This window comes from Ricinus communis, chromosome 2, assembly GCF_019578655.1.
Source record: "Ricinus communis isolate WT05 ecotype wild-type chromosome 2, ASM1957865v1, whole genome shotgun sequence".
Classification (NCBI taxonomy): domain Eukaryota; kingdom Viridiplantae; phylum Streptophyta; class Magnoliopsida; order Malpighiales; family Euphorbiaceae; genus Ricinus; species Ricinus communis.
In genome coordinates this window covers 19,905,923-19,918,417 of record NC_063257.1, presented here as the reverse complement: position 1 = coordinate 19,918,417, position 12,495 = coordinate 19,905,923, and positions in this window count along the sequence as shown.

Sequence of the window (12,495 nt, the reverse complement as noted above, 5' to 3'; positions counted from 1 at the left end):
TTGCAAAGAGAAACATCTCAAATAGCAAGCAATAGGATTCCTAAGGGAGATTGCTACTGTCATTACCTTAAGCTGAATATTGGGTAAGAATAAAAGGCTCCCATAAGTAAAAACTGTTATTTTTTGGCTTGTCTTTCCACTCAAGGGTCCATGCAACGAAGGAATTTCACTCATTACTTGTGAGTGATGGTTAGCTAATATCGTAATTCTAAGGTATAAGTGGAACTAAAAAACCACTAACCGACGCTATCAGGGCTATAAGGACCAAAGTGCACAATGTGTGATAATAGTGTAGTGATGCAAGAATCACTTGTTAAATAATAAAATTAAAGCAAAATACACTAGAAATTAGCTTCTCTTATCCTTAGCGGAGTCACCATTGTGGTGGCAATTTTAGGCGCCCACCCAAGTGTCTTTAGCGACTACGGACTGCAAGGCTTTTTAACCTAATTGAAAACACGCTAACTAATCACAAAGACTAGTGCGGGGATAGGAGTCGCCACCCGAGTAATTCGACTGGACACTTTTTGTAATTGAGTGGCATTTCTCGATTCTATTAGAAAGCTTCACAACATCTAGAGATGGATCCGAAAGCATATTTTCTTATTTGTGTATCTTTGTCTTTAATTTTATTGTTTAATGAGCTATTTCCTATAAATGCAATAATTATATTTCTACACATCAGGTACTACAACATGTGAGGTCCACCTAAGTCTAGCCCATTTTGTTAAGCCCAACCCAAATTTGATTAACCTAATTTACTAATTAGTTACATATAAAGTCTTCCTAGTCTAGCCCAATTTACAAGTTATGCTTTAATTCCAAGCCTTTAAGCCTAAATGAACTACTTTTTATGCAAAGGCTAAATTTATATGATTTTAAACCTATTATGTCCCAATTAATTATAACTAAAGCATGGCAAAGCCTACTAAGTCTATATTTATTTTAGGTTTAACCCAATTACCATCTAATTAACCTAATGGTCTAGAATTTTCATGTCGGGTCCAATTTTAACCTAAAGTCTATATGCCCAATTTTAATTAGGCAATTATTTGACATTATATTAGGCATAAAACAAAAATAAAAGTGCAGAAAATTAAATCTAGCTATTACAACCCTTTCTACAATAAAAAAAACGAAAGAAGAATACCTAAATACTAGGTACAATACATAAAATCACTGAAGATACATCAAAACTTGAAATTTTTTGCCCAAAAGTACACATAGCCGATTGGTCAGAGACATAGAGCCGATTGACTCTAGGAGCCTTGAAAGGTCTTTTCACAAACTTTTCCAATTTTTCACGCCCAAAAGCTGATTTTACATGCACAACGGACAAAAAAATTGATTAAAATATGCATGAATGTGTGACCCACTAATGCTGGGGTACATATGTTATATTATTCCCTCAGTGAGGTCTGCCTCTCCTCAATTATTTTTCTAAGTTAGCTCCCATATTGTTGAGATGTGGTGCTATATTTCTCCTACGTGGCACTCCAAGATGAATTAAACATTAAATGGTCTTTGTATTCTTAGTCTTTGCAATACAAATTTGATGTAAATTAAAACCTTAGATGTGAGATGCTAAGTATTGTATAGTAAAATTATATAATGGGTCAAGAGATTTGATGATAACAAAATCCTATGTTGTGGACTTGCAAATAGTATATTTGAGAAATGTTTATAGCTAAATTGTGGAATGAAATGGTGGATTATGGTTGATAATGAGTTGGATACTAATTAATTTAGTATTAATTGAATTAATTGGGAATTTCGGCCTCACAAACCTTAATGGCTTAGTTGAGTTGTGATTAGTGAGTGAGAACTCGATTTAGAATGCATGTTTTTAGGCTTGCTACGGGCACTGGTAGCCACGTGCATCTCCCGTGTCCTAGCGTTGGTCTGGCCCTGGGTTTGGGTCATGACAGTCATACAAAAGGTTGTATAAAAGTAAGAAAACAAATCCTTATCGCGAAAAACTTAAAGCAATCCTAAATAGGTATAAGGATTATTTTATTGATATTAAGACAATTAAGTAACATAAACAAGTTATGTTACTTATAAATCTTATAAAAATAATATTATAATCAAGTTGTCTTTGAGAAAGACACATATGCCGAATTTCTAAGTGATACATAGGATGTATGCTTACTTTTAGGAAGAGTTATGATAAAGTGTCATATCAAGATTAGATCATGATATGCAATACTTAGATCATGACTAGAATGTTTATTACTTGCAATTACTCAAATTGATAAAGTTTTATAAGATGATGAAATCTAACTTTGTGAAACATAGTTATATCAATAAAAAGTGTTGCAAGCCTTCTCATAGGACATATACTTTTATAACTATTAATTCTAATAATTTCCATTTATAATATGATCATAAATAAAATCTATATAGGATATAAACTAGTATATGATGTTTAAGAGAAATATACACAATTAGACAAAGCTAAAAAGCTTGATCTAATAAATATAAGTTTGTAAGATATCCAAAAGGGTTTTAGGATATCAATACTATCATATACTCTTGAAACAAAAGTGTTTGTTTGGGATATGTTGTCTTTCAAGAAAAAGGATTTTTCTAAAAGAAGCAGTGGGATTTTGATAGATCTTGATAGAGATCAATATACACAATCCGACATTAAAATGGAATAAAGCTTGAAGGTGCTTAGCATAAGATGCACAACCTTAAGCTAATCATATACATAGTTTTCGGCATGTAGTAAGACACAACATATTTATAAGAAATGGAGATCTGTTATGGAATATGTAATTATATCTCATTGTTGATAAGAGTACTACATTAAGAACTAATGTTTGATATTAATTCTTAGAGTTGGCATCAAGCCATAAGATTTTATTATGGATACCATATTATTTAACCAAGTGAAGACTGTGGTGGACCCATCTAAATGGATAAGATCCATTAAGGTGCAAGTGAGTTTTTGAGAAAAACTAATATGGAAATCTTTGGACAAAGGTTAAGCAAAGAAAACTTAATAAGTTACATGCTTAATCAAAAGATTAATTAGTAATGTAACTATAACTATCAACCCAAATAGAATAAACAAGTGTATATGAAGGGTTTAGTGGGAGTATAAGAATGTTTCCTAATTTTATATGCTGTGGACATATAGATAAAAGGAAAGTGACAAATCATTTATCATGAGTCCATAAAGAGTTATAAATCCATAAAGAGTTATAACATGTAGTTTAATTTCTAGGATTGAGATCTATAGAGATAGATACTTTAAATTGCATAAATGTTCTAGACTTCATGTACATAGACATATATGTTAAAAGGTTTAACATGGAAGAATCAAAGAAAGATTCTTGGTGAAGTCTCATGACATGTCTCTTTCCAAAGATATGTGCCATAAACGCTCATTTAGAAAGAGGTTATAAATAGAATGATTTATGTGAAAGTATAATATTATATTATGTATATATGTCATGTTACGTACTAGACTATATAGTTATTATAGATGTTGATTGTGAATCACATAGAATAAACTCATAAGATAAATTCATTTCATGTCTTAAAGGAAAACATGACTTTTGGAAAGAGTTTGAAAAAGTCATTCTCACAAATTTAGCTCAATACATCTCATTATATTTGAGGCAATATATGAGAGATATTTGGATCTTTAATATTATTTTTAAGAATAAGGTATGGTTCTTAAGCGTTATTGACCTAAAGAGTTAGATAGACAATAGAACCATTTTTAAAAAATTAAAGTCTCATATGTGATCCAAAATATTGTATTGAAGCATTACTAATAAAATGAATTATTAGTAAAATATAAAGATAAAACAGATACCCATTGAGGATAACAAAATTGATCCTCCAACAAAGCCGTTTGACCTAGCAAGAACATGATCATCATAAGAAAGAGTTCGATATTGGTAATGATGATTGGCTTTAATAGTGCTTTAGTGTAAGTGGGAGATTGTTAAAGTATGTCCTAAAGACAAGGAGTTGTAAGATAATCTATGCTAATTTATAGATTACAATTGATGGCATATAATCATACTAAAGGCCTTGTTCGACTTTAATGGTACGAGTAGTCGAATATTATCAAGGAATAATCCAAACCATGAGAGATGAACACTATGGAATGTAAACACAAATGTAAGAGAAATTATAAAGCGAGTTTATAATGATGGAGTTCTCATGACATATGTTCCTAAACTTTATTCATAGTTGATGTTCGATCAAGAATTAGATATTGATCGTTGGATATTGATCAAATGCTCGAGACTGCCATAATGTATTATATTGAAGTAAACAATCTGTCTTATAAAGTTGAGGAATAGGGGTTCCGTGATAAGCATATGGGTGCTTGTTACAAGACTAAGTTCATTAAACATGGCCTCATTGAGTAGTCTATATGGAATTTACTCCAAGTGTCTATGGACAATACTCTTATGACAATTATGTAAGACATGATCCTAAGACTTAAGGTAACAATGTATTACCTTATATAAGGATTATTGTACTTTGATACTATCTTATGTTCTCCTATTCATGGAGTGCTTAAGGGATAGTCATTGGGTATAGTAAGAGTCATATGAAAATAATAAGTTATCAATAAAGAATTCATTGCCCAAGGTAATATGTCATGGGACCTTATCTTGATGATTCCTTATATGCTTTAACATGGAAATCTTTGGCCAAGGTTGTATGAATGAAGATTATGAAAAGTATTTCATAGATCTTATTGAAAATGTTATATGTAATTATCAATAACAAATAATGATTGGTTCAAATATAGAGTTGACACTTGCATCCATGCTCTATGAATCAATTGGGATAAAAGTATAATGAAAGGATTGAATTACATTATAAGATTGTTCATTGCAAAGGTTGATTAGAGCACTTTAATCATTCTTACACATTTGGGTGGTGATGGTGCATTGCTAGATGCCAATCTTGATATTTTAATATGGATTAACTTACATTAGAGAATTAACATTGCTTTAAAGGAGTTTAATTCATAATCCATATTAATTGCCAACATATTTGGAACATTTTGGGTCACACACAAATAGGCTTTAAGTGAGGATTAAAAATGAGACTTTAAGCATTAGGCTTAAGCTCTTATATGTTGAGCTTGATTAATAAGCGTTGTATAATAGGCCTATCATGGATTTATTATCCATAAATTAGTTCTTATATTAATTAAATTCCATTTAGGATAATAAAGCCCCACTTAAAGTAAGTTAGGGTTTTGCAGAAATCTTAAACCTATAAGGATTTTGATTAAAAGGCCATATATAAAAGGAGATGCATATAAGGTGGCAAGGTTGAAGTATGGCTGCACATCTATGCAAGAATAAAATTTTCTTGAGAAGTATATCCTAGGTGAATCAATCAATAAGATTAATTCATTCACTCCCATTACTTGGAACTAGCATTCAATCTCCAACATCTCTTCTTAATCTCTTAAAACTAGTTTAGTGAGATCTTTGCTTAGAAGCTTGTATGGATCACCAAAAGAGGCTGGTCACTTGAGTAGCTTTAAAGTGCATCAATTATCCTTGGAGAATCAAGGATCAACAAAGCAATAAGTGTTCCTTGGATTGGCCGAAAATCCCTTTATAAGCCTTCTCTATCTTTTCCTTATTTTGTGTGTTATGACTATTTCAATAAGTGAGATCCTTTGGTGGGAATCGAGAAAAATCTTGAATTGCTTCCATTGCGCCTTTCCTTATGTTTTAATATTAATTCCTAACAATGGTAAGGTCTCGCTCTCATCCACTAGCTCATCATAGGAGTATCCTACTCGGGCCCACTCGACTAACACAACAGTCATCTACCTCATACGGTTCAAACCCCAGGGCAATGGCAGTGGGATGAGCCGAGTAGGCGGACCTAATTGCTAATCCTTGAGCCGGTCACCCATGTACCAGATGCGAACTTAGGGGCCTTCACCAAGAATCGACAATCCTCTAAAGCAAGCATTGCTACTAGAGCCTCTTCGCCACCCAACGTCACTCAATTGACTCTATAAAGAGCCGATAGGCTTAGCATGAAGCCAAATCGGCTCTGTGCATAGCCCGTCGGCTCTACATAGTGCTGATTGGCTATTTTCTGAAATTTGACGTCATTTTACATGTAATTTTGACCTAAAATGCCAAAATTGGTAAAAAAAGAAGTTCCTAGAAGATATTTGTGATAATTATTGGATTTTATTAAATTTTAAATGGATATTCATTTAATTGAATATCTGATAAAATCAAGGAATTTAATTAATTATTGATATTTATCTAATACATCTAGGGTTCCTAAAATCCTACCTTTATAAATACATCATTAAGTCCTAAGTCTAGAGGAGCTACATGGATTATAGGCTAGTATTACTAAAAATACTAAAAACCAACGTTCGATAATAGAGAGCTTTTTTAGTAACTGGAGAGCAAAGTCTTTAAGAAAGAACCTTAGATTAGGAAACCTTTCTATGGAACGATAGAATATTTCCCAAACTTAAGCAGCACTAGATTCTCAACCGATCCTTGATTCAATAGCCTCATCATTTCTAGAGACTCGCAGATCAGTAAACTACAGTGACAACCTGAGAGTTCCCCACATCCAGCATCATCAACATCACTTTCCCTTGAACTGGTTCTTCTGTTTTTATATTTCTAGAAACATGATTAGGATATTCTTTTACTGTTTTCTATGCTTTAGATTTGGGTTTCTTATGAATTAATTAAATCGGTTTCTGGGCAAGGAAGGATCGAAAAAAGATGCAAAATCGATAGTTACCAAGCTCTAGAGCTTATCGACTTTGTGCAGTGCCGATCGGCTCTGTGCTAAGCCGAATAGGCTTTACACCAAATTCAGGCCTATTTTTTGAATTTTTCATGCGATTTTTGGCAATTTTTGTACACCATAACTTAGTTTATGTGTTTTTCTTTTGATTTTTAGTTGTAGGAGGGTTGTAATAGCTAGATTTAATTTTCCTACACTTTATTTTTGCTTTATTTTAGATGTATGCAAATATATGCTATTTGATTGCTTAATAAAAACTAGACATATAGATATCAGACCTTAAAATTAGACCTGGCATGAAAATTATAGTCCATTAAATTAAAGAGATGATATATTAAGCCTAAATTTAAAATTCATATAGACTTAGTGGGTTTACCATGCTTTAATTGAATTAATTGGGCCATATTAGATTTAAGATCACTGAATTGGGCTTTTTCATAAAAAGTAGTCCATTAGGCTTAAAGATTGGAAATAAAAGCATAACTTGTAATTGGGCTAGACTAAGTAGGCTTTGTACATAATTAATTAGTATGATAGGTTAATAACTTGGGGTATGGGTTGAGGTTTAATAAAATGGGCTAGATTCATGAGGACCTCATATGTTGTAGTGCTTGATGTGTAATATAAAACTATTGCATTTATAGAGAATAGCCCGTTAAATAATAAAAGTAAAGATAAATATATACAAATAAAGAAGTTGGCTTCTAGATACATCTCTAGAGTTGTTTCTTAGTGGCTAATTCTATGTATATGTCGATCAAATTTTTAGAGTGCAACTTAAAGAATACCTTGAGGAATGTAGCTAACCTTAGACCTAGGGTATATCATTCTATTTATAGCAGTAGGATTTCAGGAAACCTTAGAGGAATAGATAAACATTTAATTATTTGAAAAAATAAACTATAATTATCCTTTTGTTTATCAGATTAATATCAAATAAAAATAAATTATATCTTTTATCTCAAACTATTATCATGAAAAATATTTAAAAATTCCAAAAATTATCATAGATACTTTTTAAAAACTTCTTTTTACCAATTTTGACATTTTAGGTCGAAAATACACGTAGAACAACGTCAAATTTCAGAAACGGCCAATCGGCTCTAATCGACACTGTGTAGAGCCCATTGGCTTTTCACAGAGTTGATTTAGCTTTATGCTAAGTCGATCAGCTCTATATAGAGCCGTATGCAGAGTCAATTGTCTCCAAGGGGCAAAATTCTCAAAAACTTTAACGATTTAGTCCCTATATTCATAAAAACTGTCATTTCAACTCTCAAACTTTATTTTTTCTGTTAATTGGGTCCAAATTGATTCTAGAAAAGTAATTTTTAGTTCAATTATTCTCAAGCTTTACTAAATTTGCTCCTCCTTAATCTCCCTAGACTCGAGAAGCGGAGTAACTTTCATCATCGGATTTTTCATAATTCCCTCAATATCTAGATCTAGAAAATGGGTGCTGACACCATGCAAGATGTTTTGGCCTTTTGCCAGTTTGTTCTTGTTCTGTGTTTATGTTAATTTCTATGTGTTTTAGTCTATTTGATTCGTTTCTTATGTTTTTATTTCATTATTTCATGTATTTAATCATTTTTTTGACCTTTTGTACATGTAAAATTTGCTCCTGGCATGAGAACTTCAAGAAAAATTGCAGAACCAGCCTAACCAAGCCCTAGAGCCGATTTGGCTTTGCACTGAGCCAATCGGTTCTTTAGCCAAATTTGCCCTAATTTTGGATTTCCATGTATTTTGGTATATTTTGTATGTTGTAGCTTAGTTTTAGGTGCATTCTTTTTTTGTTGGAGGAGGGTTGTAATAGCTAGATTTAATTTTCTACACTTATTTTTGTTCTACGTTTGATGGATGCCAAATATATGTTGTATGATTGCCTAATTAAAATTGGACATGTAGACTTTAAGTTAAAATTAGACCTTAACATGAAAAACTAGTCCATTAGGTTAAAGGATGGTAAAAATGGGTTAAATTGAAATCCATATGGACTTAGTGGGTTTTGCAATGCTTTATTTAAATTAATTGGGCTACACTAGACTAAGAATCACCCAATTGGGCCTTAGCATAAAAGGTAGCCCATTTAGGCTTAAAAGGTTAGAATTAAGTGTATAATTTGTAATTGGAGACTAAGTGTACATAATTAAATAGTTAAAAATGCTAACAAATCAAGCATGGGTTGGATTTAATAAAATGGGCTAGACTTAGAAGGACCTCACATGCTGTAATGAATACTTGTAAGAAATAAAAATATCGCATTTATAGGGAATAGCCTATTAAAGAATAAAATTAAAGACTAAGATACACAAATAAGGAAGTTGGCTTCCGAATCCATCTCTTTATGTGGTGAAGCATTCTTATGGAATATAGTACACCACTCAATTAAAAGTGTCCCAGAGAATTACCCGGGTGGCAACTCCCATCTCTGCGCTAGTCTCTATGATTAGTTAGCATGTTCCTATTAGGTGGAAAAGCCTTGCAGTGCCGTAGTTGCTAGAGACACTTGGTGCATCCCTGAAACAACCGTCCACACCCTAATCATTCTAATCATCAAATTCAAAATCCAATAAAAAAATCAATTTATCTTATTCAAACCCAGCACATATCATTTTATGATATTCAAATCCAGTATTATAGAGATATGTTAATTCATATGAAATCCTAATCTAATAATGTAAATCATATAAAATATTCAAAAAAATTGACTTAATCATGTTCCTAGAATCATAAAGACAAAAGAACTAGTAAGGGAAAAAAGATGTTGATGATGCTGGATGTAAGGAAACTCTTGGGTTGTTACCGTAGATTGATGATTTACGAGTTTCTAGAGATGATGAAGCGGTTGAATTGAAGATCGGATTAGAATCTTGTGTTGTTTGGGTTTTAAAAAGCTTTTGTTGTTCAATGAAAACACTTTCCTAATCTCAATTCTTTCTTAGTGACCTCTCTCTCTGTTTCCTACAACTCTTTATTTAATTAATTAACGTATCTCTAGTAATTAACGAGTGTCGTTAACTCTAAACCTAAGACTTAACGATATATTTATAGGTTTAGGATTTTAGGAAACCCTAGATGTATTAAAGAAAAATCAATAATTAATTGAATCAATGGATTTTATCAGATATTCAGTTAAATGAATATCCATTTAAAATTCAAATATTTATCAATAAAATTCAACAATTATCACTAAATATTCTTTATAGTATCTTCTTTTATTTATTTTGGCATTTTTAAGTCAACCGGCATCAAAATTGAGAAATAAGCCAATCGGCAATGTGTAGAGCCGATTGGCTCCAACGAGTACAAAGTTTGAATAAATTTGCATTTTAGTCTTAAAACTTACGGAAACCACCATTTCACCTTTCAAACTTAATTTTTCTGACAACTGAGTCCAAATTGATTTTAGAAAAAGTAATTTTAGTTCAATTATTCTCAAACCTAATTGAGACCGCCCGTCCTCAACCTCTTGAGTCTCGAGAAAGGTAGCGACTTCCATCATCAAGTTTTCTGTAATTCCTTCAATATCTAGATCCGAAAAAATGGGTGTTTGATGTGCGTAAAATACACACATCTAAATGGGGTTTTTAAGATTGATTTTATGGACATTTGGATGTGAATTGGTCCCAACACTCACCCTATGCATCTGTTTGTGTGCATTAGGTTCAAAAGAAGTCAAAGAATGATAAAGGGAAGAATTGGAGCATAATTGGACGTCAAAGCTGTCGAAACAAGCTAAGTACGAGCATGAGGAAGCTAAACAGGGCCGTGTTGGTTTCAACACTGGCCGTGTTCCTAGCACGGGCACCAACACGGCCGTGTTGGGTGCATCAAACATCAAAGAAAAAGTACTTCTTATGGAGCACGGCCACAGAGAGTAACACGACCAGGAACACCAAACCGTGTTCCCAACACGGCCAAGAACACGGCCGTGTTCCCAACACGGCCGTGTTGGCTGGCGACAGGGGGAATTAATTAAAAAAAAGAAGAGAGGAAAGAGAAAAAAGAGCGGGGGAGAACGTCCAAAACCCTAATATTTCTATCCCTAAGGGTTTTTTGAGCTGAAACCAAGGGAAAAGAAGACTTGGATCAAGGTTTCAATCGGATTCCCTTCAAGGATTGAAGATTGGGCAAGGTTTATTGATGGGTTTTCAAATCGAGCAAGAGGAACAAGAATCGATTCAATTCGAGCAAGAGGAATTGGGGCTGTTTACTCTCATCCAAGGGTGTAATCGGGTTTTCTCTACCTTTACTTTTTGTTGTAATTATATTCTTATGGATTTTGATAATGAACATGATTAGCTAGATTGATTAAATCCATTGGGATTTCTTTACTATGTTGGCTTAGTATTATATTGTTGGATTGTTTGGGTTAGTTTTGTATTCTTCTTGCTTTTAGTATTAATAAGATAATGCATTATTCATGAGACGTTGTGAATTGTGTGTTTAGATTGCTTTGTGTGATTGAGAAGTCCATTTGGTAATTGGAATTTTGAATAGCAAGAACTGGTTAATAATCGCTTAGAGATAAGGAAAATTAACTAGCCGGATTAAGAATTAACAAAGCTTAATAGAGGTAGATTAAAGCTTAATGCTAATTTAAGAATCAATTGTTAGGAAGATATTCCAACTTTAGGTTATTAGGTTTAGGAATTCGATTATCTCGAGAGAGAAACCGAATTCGGTTAAGAATTCGTCCACGGGTAGCATAATTAGACTTACCAATCCTTTATCTTTTGTTTGATTGCCTACTAGTTTAGGTTCCCTTTGGGTTTGCTTTCTTGTCTTGGTTATTTTAGTTATCAATTACTCCTGCATCTCCCTTAGAACTTAGATTGTAGTTATTAGTTAGTTTAGAAATTATTCATCACTCATTTTAGTTTAATATAACAAAGAACAAAGAAGTAACTCTAGGCTTTCACTTTCCCGAGGAATACGATCTTGATACTCGCCATTAGTGCTAGACTGCATCGATAGGTACATTGCCTTAGATTGTAGCTAACACAAGTAGCACACATCAAGTTTTTGGCGCCGTTCCCGGGTAATGTTTGAAAACTAGAGTGAAATTTGCTATTTGTTAATTTAGCCATATTTAGTTAGGTTTATGATTCAGATAGTGGATGATAAGAAGGTTCAATGCTAAACTCTTTGTATGACACGTTGGAAAATGAGATTAGGAACCAAGAGAGTGATAAAAATTGGGATACCCGTGCATCTTTAAAAGCTCGAGTGGAATCATTTTGCAGGGCTACCGATCAACTCTCTACTCCTATCCTTTCATCTCAAGTTTTTTTTGAATTTTGTTATGGTTTACATTTGAGTAACGATTGTCCATTGTATAGTGATGCTGCTCATTATTCTTATAACTATGAACAGGTGAATTATACGGGAAGTTAGCCAAATGACTCGTATGGAAGCACCTACAATAAAAAATGGAGAACTCATTCACCCTTTAGATAGAGCTTAGATGGCCAAGAACCACCAGAATTTCAGCAGCCTAATCTTGCACCATCAACTCAAGGTGAAGAGTTAGTGTCAGAGGAGCTGATGATGAGGCTTATTGCAAGTCTTGAGGATAGATTCCAACAAACAGAGAAGATACTTGAAGATCAACAAGCCTCGATTAAGAACATAGAGCATCAAGTAGGCTTAATCTTCAAGTTACTAGCTGAAGAGCAATTGGGAACTCCATCAAACGCTACTGAA